We start from the raw sequence: 13,769 nt of genomic DNA on the forward strand, positions 1-13,769 counted from the left end.
CAGATTGGCAATTTCAAGCATTCTCCCTCTCCTCACACCTCCAACCCCATCTCCTGATCGGTCACTCCCAGCACAAGATCTTTCCTCCTATGCAACAGGAGAGCCTTGAGAGCCTCCTTGTTGCTGAGCTCTCCCTCCCCCTATGCCTGGCTGACCCCCACTGTCTCCTGGATGCCAGACATCTGGGCCCTGCTCAGAGAACTTGCTCTCACACTCAGGCCCTCCTCCTCCTGCTTCTTCAACAGCCCTCTTCTGCTTACAGCTTCCTTCCCACCAGCACTGACCCTGGCATGGCAGTGGTGTGAATTAGGCAAGCAGCAGTGGGCATGGAGAGAAACAGACTCAGGGTATATGGAGAAAGAAGAATTGTATGGGTTTTGTGTTTAATGAGAAATGATGTCAGAAAAATTTTATATCTATCACTCTTAATTTGTGCATACATACATACATACATACATACATACATTTCTGGCTCAAGAAAATAGGAAAGTCTTGGATGCCATTTACAAAGCCAGGAAAATTTCCAGAGACTCAGGAGAGGGTATATGGGTTTGCAACAGGCCAGATATGAGTACCAAATGAGTTATGCTCAGACCCTGTGAATTTTAGGACTCCACTGCATGTCCCAGTGGAAATAACGAGTAAGCAGTTGTTTATATAGGTCTTAGGTTCAGCAGAGAATACTGGGCTGTAATTCTGGAAGTTTTTAGCATATAGATGACAAATGAATCTATGGCAGTGGATTAAATCATCCAGGGAAAATATTTAACGTAAATAGAGAAGCAGGCTGAGAGTCAAGCCTGAATATCTTCCTTAAAGGGATAAACAGAGCATCTTGGCTGGAGACCAAAAAAGGGCACTGAACATTGGGAGAGGAAAATCAGGAGACTGTTGTGTCATAGAAGATACAAAAAGGGAGAATTTTGGAGGAAAGGGACCAATAAAAGGTGTCATGTGGAGCCAAAAGTTCAAGTGTAAGATTAAGGAGTATTTACTGAAGGGCGCCTGGCTGGCTTAGTCGGTTAAGCAACCGATTTCCATTCAGGTCATGGTCTCGCCATCATGGGATGGAGCCCCGAGTCCTGCTCTGCACTCAGCACGGAGTCTGCTTCAGAGTCTCTCTTCCTCTCCCTCTGCCCTTCCCTCACACACACACTCTCTAATATAAATAAATAAAATCTTTAAAGAAAAAAGAAAAAATATTTATTGGGTCAATAAAAAGAGATCATTAGCAAGGGAAGTTTAATAGTTTGCGGGTGGGGTGAGATGCAAGAAATTGAGAAATGTGTGGGAGGAGAGTAAATGGAAGTGACTAGTATAAGAAAGGTCAAGAGTTGATTTTAACATAGGTGAGGCTTGGGAGGGTCAGTGCTGGTAGGAGGGAAGTTGTAAGCAGAAGTGGGGTGTTGAAGAAGCAGGAGGGGGAGGGCCTGAGTGTGAGAGCAAGTTCCTTGAGGAGGCCATACATCTGGGGTCGGGGACACAGTGCAGGCCAGCCAGGCATGGGGAGAGGGAGAGTTCAGCAACAAGGAGGCTCTCAAGGTTCTCTCTCTCTGAATAGGAAGACAGGTCTTGTGTTGAGAGTGACAGATCAGGAGATGGGGGCAGAGGTACAAGGAGAAGGAGAATGTTTGAAATTGCCAATCTGAGACTAGGAGAGAAGATGCCCAGGGAAACCCAGAAGGTTTACCAGGCAGGTGTGAGTGCCCGGTGGATGTGAACGCCATAAACTGGACTTGGAATCTATCTGAACAGTTGTGTGATTTTCTCCATCAGAGCTCAGAAGCGGTGATGTAAAGGCTGAGAAAGCAGGCAGCAAAATTTATTTAAGGCTAAGCGTGCCAGGCAGTGTGACGAATGGCAAAAGGCTCCTGGCCAGAGAGGAAGAATTGAGGACCATGGAGATGAGGAACCTGACATCTTCAAATGAAGAATTGAGGATTGAGGATTGAGAGACATGGAGAAGAATTTTACATCTTCAAATAAAATGCCCATGTAAGAACTTTGGTTTGCAAAGACAGGTGCTTGCCAAGACTTTCTTAGGAAATTTGTAAAACTAGAAATAAATTTGTTACAAGTTGTAACCATTAGCCATGTTTGAAACACTATAGGACTGTAGAAAAATGGTGTATATTACATGAAAATGAAAATTGCCATGATGTCAGTAGGAATTTATAGGCATAAACATATTTGAGGAGAATGTAGATGTAGCACTTTCCCAAGGAAGGAGCCTGTGTAACAGACAACAGGAAATGGATTTTATAAACTTTAGTTATGAGCATAAATATTTGCTAGGATGTATGGAGTTGGACAAAAATAGGGTTACATATGGCACATAAAAAATAAATATTTTTACAATCATTAAAATATACGATAGTAATAGCAATCCACTTCTGAAACAGTTTCACTAATGTCAAGATTATGCATATTCCATATTAGAAGCAAGTGGTTTGGAGATAACACATATCAAATAAGGAAAAAAATCAATGGATCCTCTAGAATCTATATACATAATACTATTAAATTTCTTGGTACAAGAACAGTATAGAAATCTTAGTTGGAATGTGTTCTTACATAAATGAACTTTAAATGGTAATCAGAAAAATACTAGCAAGGCTATAATTGCTTAAATCTCGTAGCATCGCCAGGACAAGTCACTCAGATTATAGTGGGCTGCTTGTCACTGTTTCACTTAGTTTTTCTGCAATATGCAGAATATTTAGAATGTCCCAGAATGAAAAGGAGAAAATATACCTTGGCAATCATTCAACCTATGAATATAAATCTGGCTGAACTATATTTTAATTCAAAGTGTTATTCAACACCCCCTGGAGTTCCGTGTTTAAAAAGGGATACTGTTCATATTGGGCAACTTTGTTTCAGAAATCCTTTACTGGTTCTAGTGTTGAACACCGTGAAGGTCAATTATTGCCTACAAATAAAGCCATGTGCCCGGAAATTACCTTTAAGCGGTTTAGAAAAATGAAATAGCAAGTAGATGTAGGGCATATGCCAGTGGTTGGTATCTTATTTTGTGAGTAGTGCTGCAAAAACTTCTATTTCCCCTAAAAACTCCTGTTTTGCTGTCATGGGTCTTCTGTTCACATGGTCCAAAATCTATACCATAGTGGCAAATTTTCTGGGATCTGGGAAGGAGACATGGTCTTTTGGAGTCCACTGATAAACTGCTACCAGGAGAGAGGCAGATCTTATTTTCTTCCTCTAAAAGCCCTCATCATTATGTGCCAATACTATGTACATACAGATATGGACGCCTCACTGTAGTTGAGTGTGGAAAAGGGAGGAGGTGATAGAAGAGAGGGCATTTGTACATCCACAGTAGCAGCAGACATGGGTGAGAAATAATGAAGAGGGTGAAACGTGGAAAGTGGAGGAGTGATGAGGTTTAATTAGTCTATTTTACAGTTTTGCTTAGAGCCAGCTGCTATCCTTTGGTGCATTAGAGGAAAAAATGCAAAATCTCGGGGGCCAAATGTAACTTAATATTTATACAAGCTTTAGAGTTTACAAAGGATTTTCCACAAAATATCTCTATTGGGCAGTATCATAACTGCAATTACAGATAAAGACCTTGAGGCTTGGACTAAATGACTTACCCAGGTCTTATAGGACAGAACAGGCATCTGAACTCAGATTTTCTGATCTTAGAATTTACGCTCTTTGCACTGCCTGAGGATGTCCTCTAAAATAAATGCCTATTAGAGTAGTCCAGCTATTGCACAAAATATAAAAGTTAACTTCATTTAATTCTCCCTCCCCACTTTCATTTCTCCTTTCAGCTCTCCATATTTAAGGTTCTTATATCCTGAGATTAATGCCATCCTATTAGCATAATATTTTTGCAAGTGCTTACCTTAAATCTAAAGAAAGAGAAAGAGAGAGACAGAAAAGAGGAACTTTCAGTGAAACACTTAGAAATTTATAAGAACATCTTTTCAATTACACATAGGTTTTAAATTTTTATTTTAAATAAAAGTTTTCTAAGGTGTAAAACTCATGCTTTATTCTTAGCCTTGCCATGAGTCATTCTTTGCCCTTGGACACCTCACTTAACACATTGTAACCTAGCAAAATTTTCCTTTTTTCAAAACTAGATTGTGTTTGGAGAGAGAAAATTTTAGTTTTCCTTGTTGTGCTGTTCCTCTGTTTTCCTAAAGTACTTGAGATTCTGGGTGTCCTGCTGTGACTGGTTCAAGCATAATTTGTAACAGAGATTCATACTTTCTGTAAACAGAAAGATTGAAATGTTTCTAGACTTTGCGTGAGGATCTCTTCAAGAGGCATCTTTAAAGCTGGAGTATGGCTAACCTATTATTTCTTTTTTATTGCCTTGCATTGGGTCATCCTACAACAAGGTAACATGCAGAACCATCCACTGCCCATGCCCCTGCGAAGCTGTATGAACAATGAGAACTTAACTACCAACATTTTAACCTAATCTTTGCTTCCTGAGTGGGAATAGGATTAAATTTTGATTTTCATTTTTAAGGTTTTTAAATAATTTAAAACCCTCTAAGGCAATTTTCCTACTATGTTCCATGTCCTTTATCACTAGCCCCTTAGATTTTCCCCCCATATCTTTAGGAATGTCTGCACCTAGAAAATTAGGCACTCACAGTTGTGAAAACTAAGATCAAAAAGGTTGATCATTAAATTTGATTTCCCTAAAACTTCTTTTAAATTCCTTGTGAATTTTGCAACATAGTCACCCTTGATTTTTATTCATTATTGATTTTAATTGGTGTTTTGGTTTTGACACAAATTTTTCATACATTTGAGTATCCAAAAAAATTTTCATTTTATTGGAATACAAAAAAGAGTCAGTATATTCGGTTAAGTTAGATCTTGGATGGCTGTAGGTTAAAAGTAGATTTAAAGGTGTAAGTTTTGGTTTATTTTTGTATAAGTCCTTTCAGATGGTTTTTTGAGTGACATCTATATGCCAGACACACTTTGAATGATGTAAGTATTCTGGAAAATCAATTCCTGCTTTTGATGTACTAATAATTTAGCTGAAGAAATATTACCTTTACATTAAATATCAGTGGGAGTTGAAAGCAATATGCACATAAGAGTTGTCACAAAATAGTATGTGATTAACTGTCAAATGAGTGACATAGGTAATAAAACATCACTCTATGAGCTGGAAAGCAGAGAAGGTCTGTGTGGAAGAAATGGGACAAATTGGATCTTGAAAGGTTGTAAGAATATTTGTTAGGAAGCTGGATAAAGGGAAAGCCAAGCAAGCATGCAAAATAACCTGAATGAAGGCAGAGAAGTGACAAGGAAAAGGCCAGTTTAAGGAAAAAATGCTTCTTAGGGAGAACAGTAGATAAGGTTGATTAGTAGGATAGACCAAGGAAACAGAGGAGGGGTTGCAAATAAAGAGCCAAAGAAAGACTTATTGAAGAGAAATACACGATGAAGATATTGTTAATGGAGGAAAGATAATTTTAAGGCATACAGAATAAAATAGAAGAGATTCATGGAGGGCAATTCAGTTGAGTAACATAGTAATAAGGACTCAAGGAAAGATGTGCCTTTAAGAGTGACAAGTGATTTATATGAATATTAAATTTATTGTCCTAAAAATTATGTATTTTCATCATTGTGATAGGCACAATGACAATTGTAAAATGGCCCCCAATGACGTCTGCCTCTTAATCCTTGGGTAATTCCCTCCCCTTGAGTGTGGGCTAAACTTAATGATTCTTCTAACGAGTAGACTATGGCCAAAGTAATGGTATGCCACTTTCAAAATTAGGTTACAAAGAGATTGTGGCTTCCTCTCATCCTCACTTGCTCTCTTTCTGGTTTGTTCTGAGGGAACAAACCAGCTGTTACATTGTAGAAAAGTCCATGTGGCAAGGATCTGATGATCTTGACCAGTAGCCAATGGAGACCCCAGTGAGTGAGTGAGTTTGGAGCTTATCCTCCTTCAGTCCAGCCCTTGAAATGACCGAAGCTCCAGCCAACCCCTTGAATGCAGGCTTGTGAGAGACCTGGAGCTAAAGGCATCCAGCTAAGCCATGCTGGGATTCTTGATTCACAGAAACTACAAGCTAATAAGTGTTTATTGTTTTAAGACACCCAGTTTTAGGATAAGTTACACAGTAATAACTAGTAAATCATTACAGAATTTCATATTCTTCTATCTCTTCCAGCAAAGCTGACCAAATACTATGAAGGACACTTCCACTATTATACGGCAATAATTCAATCTAAACACTGTTTAATATGAACCACAGAAAACCACAGAAAATAAGAGATACTTCTGAGGATGAAGTAAACTGAAATCTGAGAGTGGAAATCATATCCTAAAATAAATATTGACTTATTTCTGGGAATAGGAGACAAAGATTGGGTTTCCCTGTGAGGTAGAAGATCAGAAGAAATCTTTAGATGGGGCTAATGTGGTTCCAGGTCAGTAATGCCCCGGAAAATCAGGCCTCCAGGTTAATCCCCTGAAATTAGATTAAAAAAATACAAACTCACGATTGAAATAAAACCAATAACAAACAAAAGGGAAACAAGCAACCACAGATGGAATTAATTCTGAGATATAGATCTTCAAGGACTTTAGTGATTAGAATTATTGATAAAGTATACAAGTTAAATGTTTACAGAATTTATAGAGAAATAAAAATGGAATATAAATAAGCAAACAATTAGGGATCATTAAAAACAATCAGTTATTCTTTAAGAAGAGTGAAAAAAACTTTAAATTATAATCATTGAAATTAAAAAGTAAAAAAAATTTTTTTCAAAACCAGAGGTTACATAATGTAAAGTAAATAGCTTTTTCTGCCTTCCCTTCCCCAATCCCTAGAAAGAACTATTGATTCCCCACTATTAAAGAAGAAGAATTCAGTTCACTTGGTCTATGCTTTCTCTTTTCCTTTTGCCCCTTCCCCATATTTCTATTAGTCATGCTTTTCCTTTTAGGTCTCTTGGTTTAATTTAAAGATTGATTTAATATATTAATCATTCATCATCTGTTAATGTTAGACAGCATTGCTTGCATTTTTACAATGTTAAATTGAGAAATTTAAGGCCCATAAGTATTCTTTCTTCCTTTCTTGTCTCCTCCAATTCTGAATTACCTATTGCCACATCTTTACATTTTTACCATAATTTTTTACGTTCTGTTCTATCACTACATATCAGTCTTCCTCTATGCATATAGGTGGCATATAAAAAGAGAAGGAATGGCCAACATATGGAAAATTAGAACTATGTAAATGTTCACCACAAAACCAAAGTGAATTTGAACCTTTTAAAAGAAGATGCTATGCTCCGACTTCACAAAAGCTATACTGCTCAATCGAAAAGAAACATAGCTAACAGGAATGAGTGGAGTTGGGGAGAAGGATGGTGGGAGGGCACATGTAGTACAATATAATTACTGTATTTTATTTATTTGAAGATGACCTTTTTGCTCTTAACATTTGAACACCTCTGAGTTTGGAATGCATCTTATAGCTATTGTTGGCCAGGCAGCGGTGGTGATCTAGTAGTTATTGCTTGCTCCTGTGAAAAGTTGACCACAACTACTTATAATCATCATTTTAATTGAATGATTCACATTGTTGGTACTACATGCTTTGAATTTAATTGCCATTAAAATATCATCAGGAAGAGTACACTATAACTCAATAATAATACAAAGAGTTATATGCATAAAAAGACAGGAAACAGAGCAGTGCATATTTGCTAAAATGTATGTATAAATAAATCTAGACAAGTTAATGCAATGAGTATAAAATAAAAATTCTAAATAATAAGAAAGCATTGTGCTATAGTTTAATAGGAACTTTTTGTCTTAGTGGTTATGATAATAGTACATCTAATAATTATTTAACTGATAGCTCTTTAAAGTCAATGAAATGTGATTTAAAAATGTGTATATTATATCTTTGCTTCTCAGTAAAATCTTTCAGCCTTCTTATTTTACTATTTGTTAGAGTGAATCACTCTCTTCTTGATTTTTGTGCAAAACCTTCTAAAAGCCTGATTGAATGTGCTTTTCAGGCCTCTGACAGAAGCAACAGATGTTCTGCCTCTTTGGTCCCTGTATCTATTACCCCTTTCTAGAGTAACAGAAGTTTTGGCTGAGCATATTTTCAATTTCCCTTGTGGCTACGACAGTATGACTATGTTCTATTCATGTGATGCAAATGGAAGTGATATATACAATTTCTAACTTGTGTTTTGAGAATAAAAGGAACTTTTCCTCCACCTCTCCCCTTACCTTCTTCTTACTTCCCCTCTTCACTGAGGCTGGAAGGTAAATATGGTGGGAGCCATCTTTGAAAATGAACCCAACAATAAAAAAACAGGAATTACAAAATAAGATTAAAACAAAACTTCTAACACCATTGAGTCATCCTACTAGCATTGGATCATCTGTGCTTACTGATCTATAAGGAAAAAATAAACTTTTATTTTGTTTAAGTCAATGTATTTTTTTTTATTTTATTATGTTATGTTAATCACCATACGTTACATCATTAGTTTTTGATGTAGTGTTCCATGATTCATTGTTTGCGTATAATACCCAGTGCTCCATTCAGTATGTGCCCTCTTTAATACCCATCACCAGGCTAACCCATCCCCTCACCCCTCTCCCCTCTAGAACCCCCAGTTTGTTTCTCAGAGTCCATAGTCTCCCATAGTTCGTCTCCCCCTCAGATTTCCCCCCCTTCATTTTTCACTTCTTGCTATCTTTTTCTTCTTCTTCTTCTTTTTTTTTAACATATAATGTATTATTTGTTTCAGAGGTACAGGTCTGTGATTCAACAGTCTTACACAATTCACAGCACTCACCATACACATACCTTCGCCAATGTCTATCACCCAGCTACCCCATCCCTCCCACCCCACCCCCCACTCCAGCAACCCTCAGTTTGTTTCCTGAGATTAAGAATTCCTCATATCCGTGAGGTCATATGATACATGTCTTTTCTGATTGACTTATTTCGCTCAGCATAATACCCTTCCAGTTCCATCCACGTTGTTGCAAATGGCAAGATCTCATACAATATTCCATTGTATATATACACTACATCTTCTTTATCCATTCATCTGTCGATGGACATCTTGGCTCTTTCCATAGTTTGGCTATTATGGACATTGCTGCTATAAACATCGGGGTGCATGTACCCCTTCGGATCCCTACATTTGTATCTTTGGGGTAAATACCCAGTAGTGCAATTGCTGGGTCATATGGTAGCTCTGTTTTCAACTTTTTGAGGAACCTCCATACTGTTTTCCAGAGTGACTGCACCAGCTTGCATTCCCACCAATAGTGTAGGAGGGTTCCCCTTTCTCCGCATCCCCGCCAACATCTGTCGTTTCCTGACTTGTTAATTTTAGCCATTCTGACTGGTGTGAGGTAATATCTCATTGAGGTTTTGATTTGGATTTCCCTGATGCCGAGTGATGTTGAGCACTTTTTCATGGGTCTGTTGGCCATTTGGATGTCTTCTTGGGAAAAATGTCTGTTCATGTCTTCTGCCCATTTCTTGATTGGATTATTTGTTCTTTGGGTGTTGAGTTTGGTAAGTTCTTTATAGACTTTGGATACTAGCCCTTTATCTGATATGTCATTTGCAAATATCTTCTCCCATTCTGTCGGGTGTCTTTTGGTTTTGTTGACTGTTTCTTTTGCTGTGCAAAAGTTTTTTATCTTGATGAAGTCCCAATAGTTCATTTTTGCCCTTGCTTCCCTTGCCTTTGGTGATGCTTCTAGGAAGAAGTTGCTGTGGCTGAGGTCGAAGAGGTTGCTGCCTGTGTTCTCCTCTAGGATTTTGGTGGACTCCTGTCTCACCTTTAGGTCCTTCAACCATTTTGAGTCTATTTTTGTGTGTGGTGTAAGGAAATGGTCCAGTTTCATTCTTCTGCATGTGGCTGTCCAATTTTCCCAACACCATTTGTTGAATCAGATTGGATAAAAAAATAAGACCCATTGATATGCTGTCTGCAAGAGACTCATTTTAGACCCAAAGACACCCCCGGATTGAAAGTGAGGGGGTGGAAAACTATTTACCATGCTAATGGACACCAAAAGAAAGTTGGGGGGGGCAATCCTTATATCAGACAAATTAGATTTTAAACCAAAGACTGTAATAAGAGATGAGGAAGGACACTATATCCTACTTAAAGGGTCTATCCAACAAGAAGATCTAACAATTGTAAGTCAATGTATTTTAAGGGACAATAGGATTGCTATGTTAGAATGAGGTAGGATCATAATAGTTTGAAGGATTAACCTTAAAAAAAAGACAAAATATGTCAAAATCTAACTCCATTTTTTAAATAATTTTTCCTGGAGATAGTTATAGAGGATTAATTCAAAAATCTCATTACCTGGTAAATGTTATTGAACTCTAATTTTGGGTATTAGGAAAAAAATGTAGAAAAATAATTATTTCACATGTGAGTATAGAAACCCAAAATTATACAGTATGAGAGAAGCAGGAAGGCACCTGCATTCTTTAAGGTCAATGTTAGCTACTCTATTAGATATACCCTGGAAGCTCAGAAACTTAATAAATGTTAATTTCTTGCTAATGTCAAAATAAATGGTATGCCAGGGGGTAAGGACTTTTCCCTTGCAAGTCCTCACAGCCCTTTCTATTCAGCAGGAGAAGAGGAAAAGGAGTGAGGACCATACATGGGAAGTTCTGATCAAAATGACATTCATTTTGGGGTGCCTGGGTGGCTCAGTCGGTTAAGCATCTGCCTTTGGCTCAGGTCATGATCTCAGGGTTCTTGGATCCAGCCCTCATGGGGCTCCTGCTCAGTGGGGAGTCTGCTTCTCCCTCTCCCTCTGCCTCTCTCTCTCACGCTTTCTCTTTCTCAAAAAACAACAACAAAAAAAACACTTTAAAAATAACATTTATCTCTTCTGCTCATATTACCTTGATCAGAACTTAGAAGTATCGTGTTATCAGTCAGAGTCCTACTAGATAGAAACCATTTTAAGGATCCAAAATAAGGAATTGGTTTCAAGAAACTTAATACAGGAAATTACACGGGTAATAAAAGAGCTGAGAATTCTAACAAGGGACAATAGGCACCTCAGGAGCGGGAAGCTGTTACCTCTGCTAGTTGGAGCAGGCTGGGTTACCAGAATCTAGGTCAGGTTACATATTGGAAGCAGAAACCATGGGGGTGCTGTCTGGTGGGACTGTCTACAGAGTCTAGCAATCTGCAGGGGATGTAGCCACTAGTGTAAATGCCATCCCCGTCTTTCCCTTCCTCCCACACCTAATATTCCTCTGGCACTTCTCACTTGTGAAATCCAGCTGGAAGCCATTACTGCAAGCTTGAGAAACACAGGCTGGCTGCAGGGGTCAGTGTCCTGAAATGCAGAGCTGATCAGGGAAAAGGGACGATCTCTGAACAAACAGGTCACAGATGGACACCTTGGCCCACCTTACTACAAGGATGCTAGAGAATATAGTCTGTGTGCCCAGAGAATACTGATGTTGATGAGCCAGGAATACCCAAATTAAAGAGAGAGGTTGAGGACTTCTAAAGTCAGTTGGCAAGTCTTTTAAAAAGTACCAAGTCCGGGGCGCCTGGGTGGCTCAGTTGGTTGGGCGTCTGCCTTCCACTGGGGTCATGATCCCAGGCTCCTGGGATCGAGCCCTGCGTCGAGCTCCCTGCTCAGCTTCTCCCTCTCCCACTCCCACTCCCCCTGCTTGGGTGCACTCTTTCTCTCTCTCTCAAATAAATAAATAAAATCTTAAAAAAAATACCAAGTCCACTGTTGATAGTTTCTGAATATATGATTTAGTTTGCCCAAATCAGCAGAGTTTAACTTCTCCTTCATTTTAAATAAACTTGGCAGATTTTTCATATCTTTTTAATAAGCTTAGTAATTTTGCAGAAAATACTGGGCTATCAAAAATGCAAAAGGTTTCCATTTGAGTTGAATTAATTGTGTAAAGATTCAGATTGTAGTGAGTGGGGCAAAAAACATCTAGAAATATTAATTTCTCTAATCTTAGTACATCTCAGTGTCTTAAATTTTAAATTCTATAGCTGAAATCTCAGTTGTTGTTTACTTTCAGCTAACAAAAAGGCTTCTATTAATATTTGTTAGAGAAGTTAAGAAGGAAAATTCCTTCAAACTCTTCCCTGGATGTTCATTGCAACAATTTTTTAAAGTATAAAAATGGCAGATTACATTTTTCTTTCCTATGGTTATTGCTTTCTCTGACTCTGTATCACTCTCATTTCATTTTTCTACTTTACTCAGATGACCACTGCATTTTTATTTAACAATTATTGGCATTAGTAAACTGATCTGCAACAAGGGATTATTTCTAGTTGAGAAGACCTGAGGGCTATTATAATCTAGTAAATAGGTCACCTTAGTGATAAAAGAATTTAGGTTTTAAAATGGCAAGGAATTAGACTAGAGATGAGTAAGCAGCCACATGTATAACAAAAACTATTCAAAAAGTTGACTTTTCTATATTAGCAGTACATATTAACATTGTGAATTTGGGGTAGGCATGATTAAGGTCTCCAAGGAAGAACTAGTGCTTAAGCAGTAATTATTAGAAAACAGAATTCTTTGATATCATAAACAAGGAGATTTGTTTTGATTCCAGATACTTGAAAGAACCTCAGAATTATGTATCATTTTAGAAAACTTGTGGGTTTTTTTTCCAGTTGCTAAAGGTGGGCAAATAAATACATTTTGAAAGTAATAATGCATCACTGTTCATGTTCAGCCTATTTCACCAAATGTACTAAAAAAGCCTAGCAAGTAGTAATTCATTTTAACTCACATGGTCTCTATGTCATTTGTAGCTAGAAGATGCTATGATGGTTTGAGTGTTGCACTCCTGACTCCTTGATTTAAATCATAAATATTACCCTCTTCATGTTATAGCTATAGAATCCGGATCAAGCAAGGTCACACTCAGTGGAAATTCAGAACAAGGATGGCAAAAAGTTTCATCTCACCATCCATGATGGTAGTGGCTGGTCAGGTGCCGTGGTGAGAACAATTCTGAGGCCATATCTGGCTCAACAAGATAGAATATGGTGATTAATACTGATGTCTTCGATAAGCATGGGAAGGGAAGAGATTTGCCCTTCTTGTTTCAATCCTTGAGTTATCTGAATCTCTGTTCTAAATGGAAAATAAGAGTAAGTTGGTCCAGATTTTCAGTGGGCAGTACTTTACAGATAGTTTTCAAATTAGTCAAGAAGTATTTATCGAATGTGAGGACAACAGAATTCTTTCCACTTTTCTAGCTGCGCATGATGGCTTTTCTTCTTTTCCTCACTGCTCCACAAATGATTCTTCTAAAGATTAACTATAGGTGAGAAAGGATAATTTTCCAGCTATGAGGGAGTGCTATTCAATCACTAGTATGCAAGTGTCTGAAAGTCTGTTGATAGGCCCAATAAAAAATGTATTGGATAGCTACTTTGTGTCTTCTCTCATTTTGTTTCCTGAATTATGAGACAGAGAAATCAACAGAAATTGATACTCAAATAAGAATTTTGTTTGCCTGTTTTGCAAAGAGTCATTAAAAATACACAGTGAAAAGAAGGAAATGGGACATAATGGAAAATGTGGAAGTTAAAATTTATTGCTGGAAAAATGTGGTTTTAGAAACTTCTGAGGGCTGGAATTATTTTTAACCCTAGGTGTTTTAGTGTAGGGCCTATACTTCCTTATTTTAGTATAAATGCCCTTAATAAGCTTTTATTGAATAAAT

Source organism: Mirounga leonina, unplaced genomic scaffold (assembly GCF_011800145.1).
Source record: "Mirounga leonina isolate KUSES-001 unplaced genomic scaffold, KU_Mleo_1.0 Mir_115, whole genome shotgun sequence".
NCBI classification, from domain to species: domain Eukaryota; kingdom Metazoa; phylum Chordata; class Mammalia; order Carnivora; family Phocidae; genus Mirounga; species Mirounga leonina.